Genomic DNA, 14,659 nt, shown 5'->3' with positions numbered 1-14,659 from the left:
CCCCTCCCCATATAACCATGCCCATCTTAACATAAACACACCCCTCTCCATATAACCACACCCCTCCCCATATAACCATGCCCATCTTAACATAAACACACCCCTCTCCATATAACCACACCCCTCTCCATATAACCACACCCCTCCCCATATAACCATGCCCATCTTAACATAAACACACCCCTCTCCATATAACCACACCCCTCCCCATATAACCATGCCCATCTTAACATAACCACACCCCTCTTCTCGTCTCACACCCACCTGCCTCTTTGCCTCCACATGTTGATGGATGAAACTGTATTACAGTTAAATTATAAACATAATAATTTGCCCCTCTGTGCAGCAGAGGCATGCGATACCCCTGACAGCTGTGCTTACCAAGAATCAAACCATGTACTTGCAAGGGGCCCCTGAGGTCTGCATGCTAATATTCAATAAACACATTCCTTATTTAAGAGATGCTAGCTAGCTACTATCATGCCTAGATATCGCTAGCTGTTTAGTCTTGGAATCATCTGACGGGGAACCCAAAATGATTTTGAGAGGGGCCCCCAGAGGAATAAGAATAGCCTCTGGGACGATGACTCACCTCTGCCCCCTAAAGACCACAGGAGATATTTAAACTACATTCAAGAGCATGAAACGCTGAATCCTCAGACATTGGAATAGGAGAACCCCCCCCCCCACCACCTTCATGCGTGAGGGGGTCACTGTGGTGACACAAGCTCACACAATCTCTGCACCTCTTTCTCACGGAGGCCCCAGCTGATCAATACTAATAGCAGGGCCACCCTCCCCACCGTCTCAATTTCAGAGCTAAGGAGTAATTTTGATCGTGCTGCTTCTCCAGCGCCGAAGCAGGCTGGCGATTTGGCCGCGCGTCATATGGGCCACGGCGACTGCCCCGCGCTGCAAACCGGGCCCATTACCACTCGCGGGGACAGATCGCAGATATGATACGCGGGGATGAGGCGCCTCCATCAATCAGGGTAACTACAGCTGTTACTGAAGGGTCATAAGGATTTTAATCTCCACTGGTTACAGCTTGGGGTCCAGCCTGTCGCCGCGAAATAGCCACGTAGCAGAGCCGTCAGTCCTGGGGGAGGCGAGACCGAGAGGAGCGGGGCTGACGGGGGGATTGGAGAAAGCGGGGTGAGAACATTGGTTTTCTGCTAAACATGCTATTGATTCGCCAAGACTTCAGCTGTCCGTCTTACTCAACGTGTTGTCCGGACCTGTTACTTTCACTGCCACGAAAAATGTGGCTAAGCCCTAACTGGGGAAACAGATTACGGCCTTCAGCAGATGCGTGACTTTCCAGTCATTAAAAAATATCACGGGCTGTTCCGCGCAGCGCCAGGCGTCATACATAATCGGCAAAACAAACACGAACGTGGCAGAAATCGGCGTTGATTAAAAGCTGAGTGGGTTCCCAGCCCAGTCGGGGGCACCGTGTGAGATATCTGCTGTCTGGGGCAGAATACTCCGGTCAGTGAGCTTTATCAATAACCCTGCACTGTTTTCTGGAGACAAAGGATATTGAACAGGCAGTATGGCTTTGAGGGGACTTGGCAGTGTCTCCTCGGCCTTTATTTATCGATGACTTTCATGCAGAGTCAACAGCTTTAAAAAACAGATTCTCTAAACACAGGCGATCGATATATTTGGCAAAGCTGATAAAATTGCTACTTTATTAATTAGCTAAATTGAATGGGGGCAGTCCATTTAAGTTGCACATCTATGTATGTGTGCTTTGATTCAGACCTGATTCACACGTTTCTCACAAACCCTGGATTTGTGAACGAATGCTTAGTGTGTGATACTGCGAACCTAACACTACAGCATAGGATATATATGTTTTTAATATACAAGAATTCAATTTATTGAAACGATATATGAGGCTCCACTGAGCAGATTAATACATAAAGCATTTCTAAAAATATATTTTTCATTTCCTGCTGAACTAAGGTCTCGCTGAAAATTAACGGTATTAGCGGGATGCAAAGGTGAAATTCCTGGTTACATATTACAACATTAATCTTTGTTTACACATGGTAAACATGCTGTTCCATTTTTTAATTACGAAGAGGTGGCGATAAATCTTTTTTTATTTCTTTGTAGTTTTGGGTACGTCAGTGGGGAAGCATGTGGCTTGGCCTCTGCGCCTGTGTTTGGTCTCGGCACACGCTGCCTGCAACCACAGAGTGATGCCGAAATGCACAGGCCGCGTGCTGGTCATGTCGGCTGCTGAACGTGCAGCGGGCCATACCTCAGGTCACTGAGGGTGGATCTCCAGGCCAAGGAGAGAGCAGACCCCCCTCAGGAGGCCCCGAACCTGGATTGTACTCAGTGGCAGTGATCACCCTGTGCAATTCATAGGGTACAGAAGGCAGTGGACAGACCCATGAGTGCGAGTAGATTTGATAGCAGCCTTAACCATCTTCAGGGACATATAAAGGGGCGATGCACTGGCCCCAGCTGAAAGCTGATTGGCCCCTGGAGTGCCCTCAACCATGTCACTCACAGATTCAAAACATGTCATTGGGTATGATAAGGTTTCCCCCCCCTTTATGAATTAATGCCCTACTATTGCCCCCTACTTAAAAAAAAATCCTAGAATTGCCCTGCAAACATGAAAAATATACCGATTCAACCAGTCGGTAGCCACTTATAGCTGAAATTTAACTTTAAGAGAGCTGCTAATCATCGCCACGACAAAAACGGCAAAAACAAAACAATAGGATCTGGGGGAGGGAGCAAGGCAGCCCCTCACAGGGCTCCGATAGCCCTGCTTGATTTCCTGCATATTGCAACTCATTACTTTCAATCCGGCAATAATTGCAAATGAAGCAATTAGACGTGCAATTTGCTGAAAACGTCTCTGCCGAATACATGTTGCGTCAATTCATTAGTGTCAGGCGGAGAGGTTGCTGTCAGCAGAGCAGGCCTGACACCGGGCCTGAGGCCACGCCCACCCTGTGCTGTTAATGCCCACTTTCTGCACCCATATAACGACATCTTTGATTTGTAATGAGATTGCTTCGCTCCGCACGCGCCTGACATTTACAGATTCGGATAATTGTATTTTATGTTAGCGTTGTGTAACATTTCTGAAGTTAAATGCTCTGATTTCGCAGTTAGTTATTACATTCGTTCGGACCCGGGCCAAAAAACCAGCAGCCCAAATTAAATGCTAACGGATTAAATGTTAAAATTTTAAATATTGAATAGACCGCCGGCCGCCCACAGCCCTGTTTTTAATCTTCTGCAGTCCCCAGGTGACCGTGTTCGGATCACAGGACCATGAAGCCCCAGAAATTAAACTGAGATGAAATAAAAGGCCTTTCAGGAAGGAAAATAAGGGGAGAGGAGAGTGGCAGGAAGGCAGAAGGGTTATGCTAACGACTTAGCAGCACTGCTCGGTCCCCCCTGTTTACAGAAATAGGCATGGAGTGTGTCCAGCTGCTATCGTCTGTGCTGAGGGCGGTTTGCAGAGGGAGGGGTCTCCTTACATAATGCACACAACCTACAGTACAAAGGAGCTTCTGCTTGCTGGGGGTAAGCCTCCCCCCCTTCAAATTTTACAGAGCTGATTAAAAGCCTGCAGAGTGAACATCGTCTGGAAGTTCTCAACTATTGTAAGTTGTAAATTGTAATTTAATTCTTGTTTGCTCTGGTTTGCACAGTCTTTGGATCGGTCAGGGTTCATTTAACTGCATGTTGTACTTGTTGTAACTATGTATGTGACGAATAAAGTATCTTGAATCTTGAAAGTGTCAGTGATCGCCAGGGGATTATACTTAGCTTCCCTTCAATGGAGACCTCATACTTTTTTCCGGTGTGGCTTCTACCCTGTTTTGATACAGATCTTTTTGTGATTTTAGGGATTCTCCTTTAAAAGATTGAGGGATAACATGTTATGGAAAGTAATATGTAACTTAAACAAGATATTGACGGTCACTGCACAGTATTTTAGACTGCCCTACATTCTGGAGGAGGTCAGAGGTCACCGAAGCATGGGGTGGGGTTGTGAGGGGGCAGAAACTCTCAGATGCTGGTTGGATGAAGTGTAGGGATTGGATGTGATGGTGTTTGGTGATTGGACTACAGAGAAAACTGAGCTGGGCTGGTCCTGGCCATGGGGCATGTGGGGCCCTGAAGAAAGCCAGACCACAACTGATCTTATCACACACATCTGCGTCGTAAAGAGATTTTCAGGTATAAAATACATCTTCATGTCTTCATTTTTTTTACCTACATCCTGACACTGATCTCAGAATCCAGGTGGGACCACAGAGTTAGTCAGTCCATTTCCCTGTTGGGGCTAGCCTACAGCTAACATTTTCCTAGAGCTAGCCTAGCATTTCTCCTTTGGAGGTAGCCTTGATCTAGCCTAGCATTTCTCCTTTGGAGGTAGCCTTGATCTAGCCTAGCATTTCTCCTTTGGAAGTAGCCTTGATCTAGCCTAGCAATTCTCCTAGGAGATAGCCTTGATCTAGCCTAGCATTTCTCCTCTGGAGGTAGCCTTGATCTAGCCTAGCGTTTTCATGTCACAACAGTGCCTACCTTTTCCATCTCAACGGCATGCCTAGGGCCTGCCCTGAGTTTCTTTGCACGATGATCATGATGTCACTGTTAACTTGAACATGGGTAGTGCAAACCCTGAAATTACCCTCCACAAACAGCTGTATGTCAGAAGAAGATGCATATGTTCCGCTTCGGTCTGAGTTTGTCGGAACTGATGCTAAGCACGATAATGCTGAGAACCTCAGCAGGCAGTTCACACGGCGCGTGAGCGGCGAGCCCGAGAAGTGGGGCCTGAGCATCCTGTGACGCTTCCCTCAGACGGCTGGATCGCCGTTTAGGCCAAACGCACCGGAACAAAAGGTCACGGAAGCTGCCTTTCCCTGGCAAAAAGCGGGATGCATAATTCATGAGGAAGAGCAGGTGCTTGACAGAATCAGGGCTCGGAGGAGGGACCCTCGCCCGCATCCTCACACATCTAATACCCTAACTCCTGTACGATTAGCAGCCGCTACATTTTTTACCCCGAGTGATAAAATCAGCCGTCACTCTTCGTTCTCCGAGTGACGGAACCTGAGAGAAAACATCTCCCTCATTTGCAATGCAGAGCAGGAGTAATGAACCAGTATTGAACATCTGACTTGGGGGATTTGCATTTTATTTCTAGTTCTCCTGCCTCACCTATACAAGCCAAACTTTTCATCCGGACTCTTGTCCTAGCTCTTATACCCCCCCGATTATGTGTAGCGGTATGCACAAGAACATGCATAACCGGGGAGGTGCTGGGGCGGGCCATGTTCAATAAGGCCCGTGTCAATCGGGACATGGCCACACAGACTTTTAATAAGTCATGTTTTAATTGGACAAGTTTCAAAGTCATGTGATGCGTTGTCTGCACTGTGATCAAACATTTGTAATGTGCATTTAAAAGCTGCAGAGTGACTCTCCCAGGCTCACCAGACATGATGATGATTATTATTACTATTAGTATTATGACTAGGAGTATTGGGGAGATAGACTGGACTACCAAACAACAGATGTCTGCACAGAATAGCTGGCAGTGTTCTCCCTCTCGATAAGCAAATCTTAAATCCCACTGCCCAGCCAAAAGTGGTCAGGCTTATAAAGTGTGGTAACACTCCAGAAATATGCATTTTTCATTTTATTTTGCTTATGTAGCAGATGCTTTTATCCAGAGCGATGAACATTTTTTTCCAGAAAGAGGGGTTGTGCTGGTTCTGGGATAAGGGCTGCCACCATCGTCCCACATAACACAGGATGCAGCATGCACCAATGCGGGATCGTCCCACATAACACAGGATGCAGCATGCACCAATGCGGGATCGTCCCACATAACACAGGATGCAGCATGCACCAATGCGGGATCGTCCCACATAACACAGGATGCAGCATGAACCAATGCGGGATCGTCCCACATAACACAGGATGCAGCATGCACCAATACGAGATCATCCCATATAACACAGGATGCAGCATGCACCAATGCGAAATTGTCCCACATAACACAGGATGCAGCATGCACCAATGCGAGATCATCCCACATAACACAGGATGCAGCATGCACCAATGCGGGATCGTCCCACATAACACAGGATGCAGCATGCACCAATGCGGGATCGTCCCACATAACACAGGATGCAGCATGAACCAATGCGGGATCGTCGCACATAATACAGGATGCAGCATGCACCAATGCGGGGTCATCCCACATAACACAGGATGCAGCATGCACCAATGCGGGGTCATCCCACATAACACAGGATGCAGCATGCACCAATGTGGGGTCGTCCCACATAACACAGGATGCAGCATGCACCGATGCGTGATCGTCCCACATAACACAGGATGCAGCATGCACCGATGCGGGGTCATCCCACATAACACAGGATGCAGCATGCACCAATGCGGGGTCATCCCACATAACACAGGATGCAGCATGCACCAATGTGGGGTCGTCCCACATAACACAGGATGCAGCATGCACCGATGCGTGATCGTCCCACATAACACAAGATGCAGCATGCACCAATGCGGGGTCATCCCACATAACACAGGATGCAGAATGCACCAATGCGGGGTCATCTCACATAACACAGGATGCAGCATGCACCAATGCGGGATCGTCCCACATAACACAGGATGCAGCATGCACCAATGCGAGCTCGTCCCACATAACACAGGATGTAGCATGCACCAATGCGAGCTCGTCCCACATAACACAGGATGCAGCATGCACCAATGCGTGATCGTCAAATACTGTAAGTGACGGGTGGCAACCCTATCTGGGATTTGAAGCTAACCTACTGAACCACACAGCGACCCCCCATGCAGGTGTAGCGATAAATACTTTTATAAACATACTTAAAATGACCTCCCACATCAAAAAAATGCTCTAATATTTCCATCGATACCTTCAGAACGTTGAACAGCTGTCGCAGTAAATCTGCACAGAGGTGGGAGGATTGATGCAGTTTATTTGACAGCCACCGTATGTAGATGTAACGTCATATAAAACAGGTTGCAATATTTTTGTAGGCCATTAGGGTTTTCACAGTATGCATGCACAGGTGAGGCATGCAGGCAGACACACTGGGACAGCCCTCCTTGGACGGGACGGGTTGCCTGATCACAGCACAAGCTTCTTTCATCTGCGCTCATTTATCAACGCAAGAAATTATTAATCATCAGTAAATGATAGCACCTCTTTTCTGGAGGGGCTGGACTACGCCGTGTTGTCATGGCGCTCTGTTTGTCAGGCAGGAAGGGGGGGGGCATGCAAATTAAAATCAACAAACAACGAAAACTAACAGACATTTCCGTCACGGCTCCTCAGTGACAAATCAAAGCCTTGCTCTGTTTATCTTATTTGCTTTCGGCTTCTTTAAAAAGGAGCCGGCATCCTGGTGACAAACAAGCTAATAAATCCTTATTTCATTTAGGGCCAGTTTCCATGTAGAGCTCTGCAACTCTGAGCAGTGTAATTAGCGTATCGTCATACTGCTTGCCATGGAGTGACCAGATCTTGAATCCTTACACAGCTCCTGTCATTGTGAATGGAGCCCGCTGTGGCACAACACAGCCAGCAGGGCGGCGCTAGTGAGGCCTTCACTAATGAGCTCCAAGCTGAGCTCTGTACATAAAAGCCCCCTGTTTTGCGCTGCTCAGATACTGGATGAAAAAGAAAACAACCCATGTGCAGTTGAAAAAATGCAGAGCTGTTTAAAAACTATCGTAAAAAAACTTGTCTTTGTTCTTACCCCTTCAGCACATTTTATGCTCACTTATGCCCCTCACACCTGCAGGCCCCCCCAAAACAGTCATCACTCCCTCATACTGTCCTTTGCATTGCCAGTTGTGTTAGCAGTAATAAAAATAATTACCCTCTATTATTTGAATTGCACCCTGAAGTGAATCTGCCTCGCGGCTTAAAGGATTTCAGATCTTCCTGCTTAGCGCAAACAGATGGGAAACAGCTGTAATAAACAGTGCAAATGCAAATAAAAGCATTTATGGCTTAGTTCACTCTGTATTTTAAAACTGCCCTTTTTTCATATCATCGCCCATTCCACTGTACTTTCTCTGTCAAAGGCTTGAACAATCCACTCCATTATTGCTTTTTAAAGGTGCTTTTCAGCTTAAGCCAGTTCACACACATTTCTCCCAATTTGAAGGGCCTATAATTGCGTTGTTCTTTGTCAGACTGAGACATATGGCATCCAGAAGCCATTAAAGACAAAGAAACAAACTCTAAACGCACAGCTCAAAAGATAAATACCACTGGACTGGACACTGGCAAGATTTAATCTAGTGTTCCATTACAACTTGAGCGAATCCGCGCAAGGAGAGAGAAAAGCCACACAGCTTCCCCTCATCCATTTTCTGCAGACACCCCCATCGTTTGCAGGCAGCTGACATACCCCTCGGCAGGTGCCATGGTCACCCTCCTTGGTGGGTTTAATATTTCCTTATAACAGAAATTGAATTACCAGGGCGGATTGAATAACGTCAGATAAAGAACACGCCTGCCTGTCCGTTTAGCGGGGAAGTGATGCCGTCTCCCACAGGGAATCCGAGCTGGAGGTTTACACTCCATACAGCCTTATCAATTAAAAATGCTGTAACATCCACTAACAGGAAATATATGATTCTATCATTCACTGTCACAAAACAAACACCCGATTGCTTCTTTGATTTGGCTGAACTAAGATATATAACTTTAACGATTTTCTTTTGAAACAGACCAATTTAAAGCATTTCTCTTCATTCTCTCCTTGATTATTCCTTTTTAGAATAAACAAACAAACAACAAATTTATTTTTGTATAGCGCATTATCGCAATATTACATTGAGAATAAACCTGTTTACAACAAACTGTCCGATGATGTGAAGTGGGTTTCTGCGGGGAAGTGTGCAATGTGATCACAGGGCAGTGTTTCCTGTCCTAAAACTCGAGTCTGTGTCCCCATGCGAGGGTGCCCCCCTAGAGGCAGGAATGCAAACATGTCAGGCCCTGAGGACACAGGGGTGGGGGGGGGGGGCACAGCTAAGGTACTAGTCACGCTAGTCAAGTTTACAGATTTACACCAATGGGGAATCACAAACTAAGTGGCTTGGTTCTTTATCGAATGACAAAACTGCACCATTCATACTGCCCCCCCCCCCCCCCTTGTTATTACCTGTAAAAACCCTGCTGGTCCCAAAGTAATTAGCCAATCCAGCATGAGCAGAGGGACCTCCCTTTATGTCAGCTTCCTCTCTTATCGCCAGGATCTCACACCGTCAGTCCATCTCACAGACAGACTCGAGGTCCATCCGGACTTGTACCGGGCTTCCGGAGCATCGGAGGGATCGATAAGCAGGAAATGCTGCCGGGAATGGTGGACTCGGACTTGTGGATTCAGATCAGGAGATCAGCTTCTCTGGGAGGACAGGATTGTGGCAGAACGAGGAAAGGGGATGTGATGGAGTCTGGGGGACAAGGAGACCCTAAAGCAGGGCTAGGGAACCTGATCCATGGAGAGCCGGAGTGGGTTTATGGGATGGCCTCTCAGTCAGCCAATAATAAAGCAGCGATTCTCAACTCCAGTCCTTGGAATCCACTGTTACTGGAGTATGTGGCTCTGATTAGGTTAGTGTGGTTATCTGGTAATGGTCACCGTGTGAGGGATGGGGAAGAGTTGGTGAGGTCAGAAGTAAAGCGATGTCAGGTGGCTAATATCAGGTTACCTGGTCTAAACTGCCCACAGTGCATTACTAGTCACATTATTTGAGCATGTGATCATGAGGAGGGCAAAGGTCATAGGTCATACTTGGGTCTGAAGTTAATAATGTCCCCTTGGGTAATGAGCCCCTTCATACCTACGATCCAAAGCAAAGAAATAAATGAATGTAACTAAATAGGTCCGAATGGACAGATGAATGCTTCCAGAGATTCCGAGCCAAGCAGATGTGTGTGCTGTCCACCCGCCTTGGCAGCAGGAATGCCTGGGTTCGGGCCTGCCGTGCCAGGCAGGCAGAACACCCTAGCCCTTGTCACCATTAATTACAACCACACTAATGATGTCCAGTAAACGGGGGGGGGGGGCGGGTAAAGTATGTGTATGTCGAGATTAATCGCAGTAATGCTGAGGGATCCAGACGTATCGATCGGAGATTAGGCTGAGGGTTTCCCAGAAGCTGGCATGGACGGCGACCTTACAGTGAAGCATCATGGGTAAGATGCTTCATACCAGGGGGGCCTTCTGATCTAATTATGAGGCTGTTCACTGGAAGGCTTTGCTGCCCCTGTTCCTGCTCTGGTCTGTGCTCTGACTCTCCCCTCCTTATTCCCGGCCACGTCCCCTAGTCCCGGTTCCTAGCGACGGGTCACCTTGTCCCTCTGATCGTCTCACAATGCCGTTGTCTGGAGTCAGATCCTGAATCCACTGCGGAATTCTCTGTATCCATGCAGCTCCATCTGATAACCAGCCGCGCTTATCTCCACCAAAGTCTTCCGTCATATATAACATGACATTGAGCTTTAAATGGGTGAAATCGGCTGCCAGTTAAGCGGGAGGGAGTGCGAATCTTGTAGCGAGATCATGTAGCGCAACATGTTGATAATGAGACCCGGGGAAAGCTGAGCCATTATTGAACCACTTCCAGTGGAAAGCTGATAAACTCTCAGCAAAAAGATCATGTGATTCAGTGCTGGGACATGATTGGTGGATCCTTTTCAATACTGATACTTTTTTTATGATCATCTTATTCACTGAGATTGGAATGGATGGGTTCCTTTTAATGACCTTTGATATCACAACAACTGAATGAAGCCTTTATTGTGTATTAAGAACCATGAAAATGCAGGAATTTGGAATATAAATATTTCATTAGCATTTCTCGCATGAGAATTCCGCAAAGCTCGCTTGCTTTCAGAGTTAGCTATGTAGGAATTTTCGATGCTGCCACTAAAGCTACAACATTTCCCAAAGGGGCATCATTCCTGCTCTGGGGATCACAGAGGTCTGTCCCAACTCTGTCAGCTGGGGGCGCTATCGAGGCCTGGTGCTAATGTATTTCATAGCCAGCCAACACATATTTAATAGCTAAATATAATTATTTTAGTCCAGCACATTCTATTTTTACAGATGACTCTTATTCGTAATATTTATGGTTGGTTCCCCATTTACGAAGTACATGTGTCCGTGACACATTTATAAATACTGTGGTAAACACTGTCCTTGTTTAATTAATTATACCTTGTTTTTGGGTAGAGGGCAAATATTTTGGGATGGATTTCTTACTGATAATCAGAGCCAATGTTTGAGTAAAAGTGAGCGTTTCAATTTTTCTGTTCCGTTTATGCTACCTCTCCGTTCACAATGATCCGGGTTTATCATGGAATGGTAACAAACGAAAAAGATTAAAGAGCAATAATGTACACGCATCGTTCATCCAGCTTCTAATGGGAGCAGTCGGACTGGATTTGGAAATAGGTGCCGTATCCGAAGGTGCAGGAACGACATGACAAAGAACAAAGAGGGCCGCACAGGCGGCCGGGTGCGGTCTCGTGTTTAACAGAGAAATGGGACCACGATCATTAATCGCGGGCAGACAGAGCAAGAAGGTGGCGGAGCACAGACACGAGAGCTTGAGCTGCTGATGAGTTATGTCCCTCTGCTCAGGTCCTTCTCGGTCCTTCTGGAATGTTCAGTCAGCAGGCAGCTTCATGATGAAGGAAAGCACCACAGGGTCTGATATGGGGAAAAGTTCCCCTTTTCCACCCCCAGTCCCTCACATATTGTGTTCATTGCTACAAGTGAACGACATGTCAGTTCATTACTATATTCCTGGCTGATTAAGGTCACCGTGAGTAAAACTAGACCAGCAACAGAGACAAGGCAGGTTTGCCCATGAGCATCTTGCACCCTTTGGCTCTCATTCCAAAGTCCCCCCCCCGACCCCACCAGGAGAGGTGGAGATGGGCGTGTCCTCCAGCAACTTCCTCAGCCCCCGCCTCTAATCCCACTACCTGGAGGCAGTCGCCGGCATCTCTGAGGTACATGTCGCCTGCAATTAGGGAGACTGACAGTTTTGGGGTGGGGGGGGGTCATGCTGCCTCATTCCCCGTGCTGTAAATTACCCCGAGTCAGCTGCCAGGTCCTCCTGCTGCAGCACTAATAACTTTCAAGGTTAATTTGTGCAGAGCAAAGAACTTGCATGTCTAAATATGCACAAAAGCTGCAGGCCTGCTGACCGTGACCCTCCATGCCGTCTTAATAAGTCAGCTCGTGCAGCATTGCCCTTTTATTAAATCCTTTACCGCCCGCTCTTTTTGTCCTTCTCTGCTTGCTGTGACGGAGCGTTCTAGGTATGCACATATTTTTATTGTGTCAGGCTGCGCACGTGTGTGTTTCTGCTTGAATAAGCCCGGGATTTGCTCGCAGAGGATTGATGCAAGTGTTTTGTGTGCTTGCGCAGCTGAGGGAGATCACCGGTTAACCGGTCAACTGGCCCAGGTCCTGACCTTGGTCCTCGTGCTCTCATGGTCCAATCTGATCTCTGTTATTAATGTGGCCAGTTCCCCACGTCTCCCCCCGGGAACGCTGCTCCGCCCACTAAATCCCCCTGAACTCCCCAAGCGGCACTTTAAGGATCATTCACAGAAATCAACAATTTCCCGTCTCCCATTGCTCAGAAAAACGAATGCAGGGCCTCCTGCGGGTCGAGCGTGCTGTGGCTGGCTGCATCTCCTTACCTTCCCCCCTCTGAAGGAGCCCGGCTCTCACCGTCGCTGTTTATATCTGTCCGAGGCAGCGATCACCCTTTGACCCGGAAGCACAACAGCTCTGCTGTTCATTCCATAACAAGAGGAGCTCTAGATGTCGCCTGGTTTTTAAATCCATGTGTTTCTGTGCCACTGTCATCCAAAGAATTGCCAATTAATTAACTGTCATTCCCGCTGCCTTTTCAGAATTAATACAATTAATGTTAATAATAGTTATAGAAATTTATTGGAGTGTAAAATGCGATCGCTAAGTTTTCTTTAAGCGGAGTATTTCATTATAGTCCCATTAACATGCAAATGAACTCGTGGCTGTGAAGTTTTTGGAGGGAGCTGACCTTACCTGCTTGCACGGGCCCACGCCCCAAACAGGTCTGTCTGTGCTTCAGGCTGTCCCTTGACACAGAGCTGGCTAATCAGGAGAAATCGAACCCGGGAATCATACTGGCAAACTCTGCACCGCATGCCACGTGTTTGCCAATTAGGAGCTGCGATTCTGCATCTCCAAGACAGGAAATTCAACAATGATTGTGATTAGCGACCTAATTACAATATAAACTCCACTCTGTCATCAAGCTAATTCCAAGACTATTTATGGAGTGCTGCATGATTGGCTAAGCCGCTTTACTTTCCCATGATCCTCTGGCTGTCTCTGTGGCAGAAGGCAAACGCCTGCCACATCTGGCGGGCTTACGAATGGCGAGGGACTTCCAGAGAAGATGAGGGGGTGAAAATGGAGGCATTGCTGCATCAGCTGCACCCTGATGGACGTTGAGGGGTTTAAGCTGGGGTGTCCTGCTCACTGCTGCCCTCCAGGGGATGCCCCAGGTCATACTCTTAGTGAAGCATCTATACATGCCTCTGTCTAGCGGCAGATTAGTGCACAGTCTATTCAAAGTAGCAGCCTAAGGCCAAGCCTCAACCCACGATTCGGTTAAACGTATTAAATTTACAGGCTGACCTCATCAGCAAATTTTACTGACAGCACACTGCCACCACCGATCAGTAAATTTTACCACTGATTAGCACATTATTGACATGACATCGATTTTAATTCTCTTTCATTTCTCAAGTCGGGGGTGGGGAGGTGGGGGTGCACGTCAGCCTGGGGCCCCCAGAGAAGTTAAATTCGGCCGCTGCTTCTGTCTCTGGACAGACCACAACATCTGGAGCGGAATCAGAACCATGATACCAGCAGCACATAAGGGGACTGTGGATGACATTTGGGAATCAATGTTACATTCCTGTCGCCCCATCCATCCATTTTCCAAACCGATTATCCTACTGGGTCGCGGGGGGTCCGGAGCCTATCCCGGAAGCAATGGGCATGAGGCAGGGAACAACCCAGGATGGGGGGCCAGCCCATCGCAGGGCACACTCACACACCATTCACTCACACATGCACACCTATGGGCAATTTAGCAAGTCCAATTAGCCTCAGCATGTTTTTGGACTGTGGGGGGAAACCGGAGTACCCAGAGGAAACCCCACGATGACATGGGGAGAACATGCAAACTCCTCACACATGTGACCCAGGCGGAGACTCGAACCCGGGTCCCAGAGGTGTGAGGCAACAGTGCTAACCACTGCACCACTATGCCGCCCCTTCCTGTACCCCCATCCCACTGGAATTCTGGAAGTTTCTTTCCAGTTTACAGAAAAATGGATTCCCCAGAATGTCTAAGAGTGGTGAAGGATTATGTCATAAATATGCTCGGCCTCAATTGTTTGACTCCGCTTTGAGCCCAGTGTCTCTCAGTGGATAATTATACGTTACTTTTATAATTAACAGTGTTAATGAGTGTTTGGTGTTTGTGCATATTGTCACCGTATAAAGTTGCATTTTCT

Source organism: Brienomyrus brachyistius, chromosome 17 (genome assembly GCF_023856365.1).
Source record: "Brienomyrus brachyistius isolate T26 chromosome 17, BBRACH_0.4, whole genome shotgun sequence".
Taxonomy (NCBI): domain Eukaryota; kingdom Metazoa; phylum Chordata; class Actinopteri; order Osteoglossiformes; family Mormyridae; genus Brienomyrus; species Brienomyrus brachyistius.
This window is presented reverse-complemented; position numbering follows the sequence as displayed.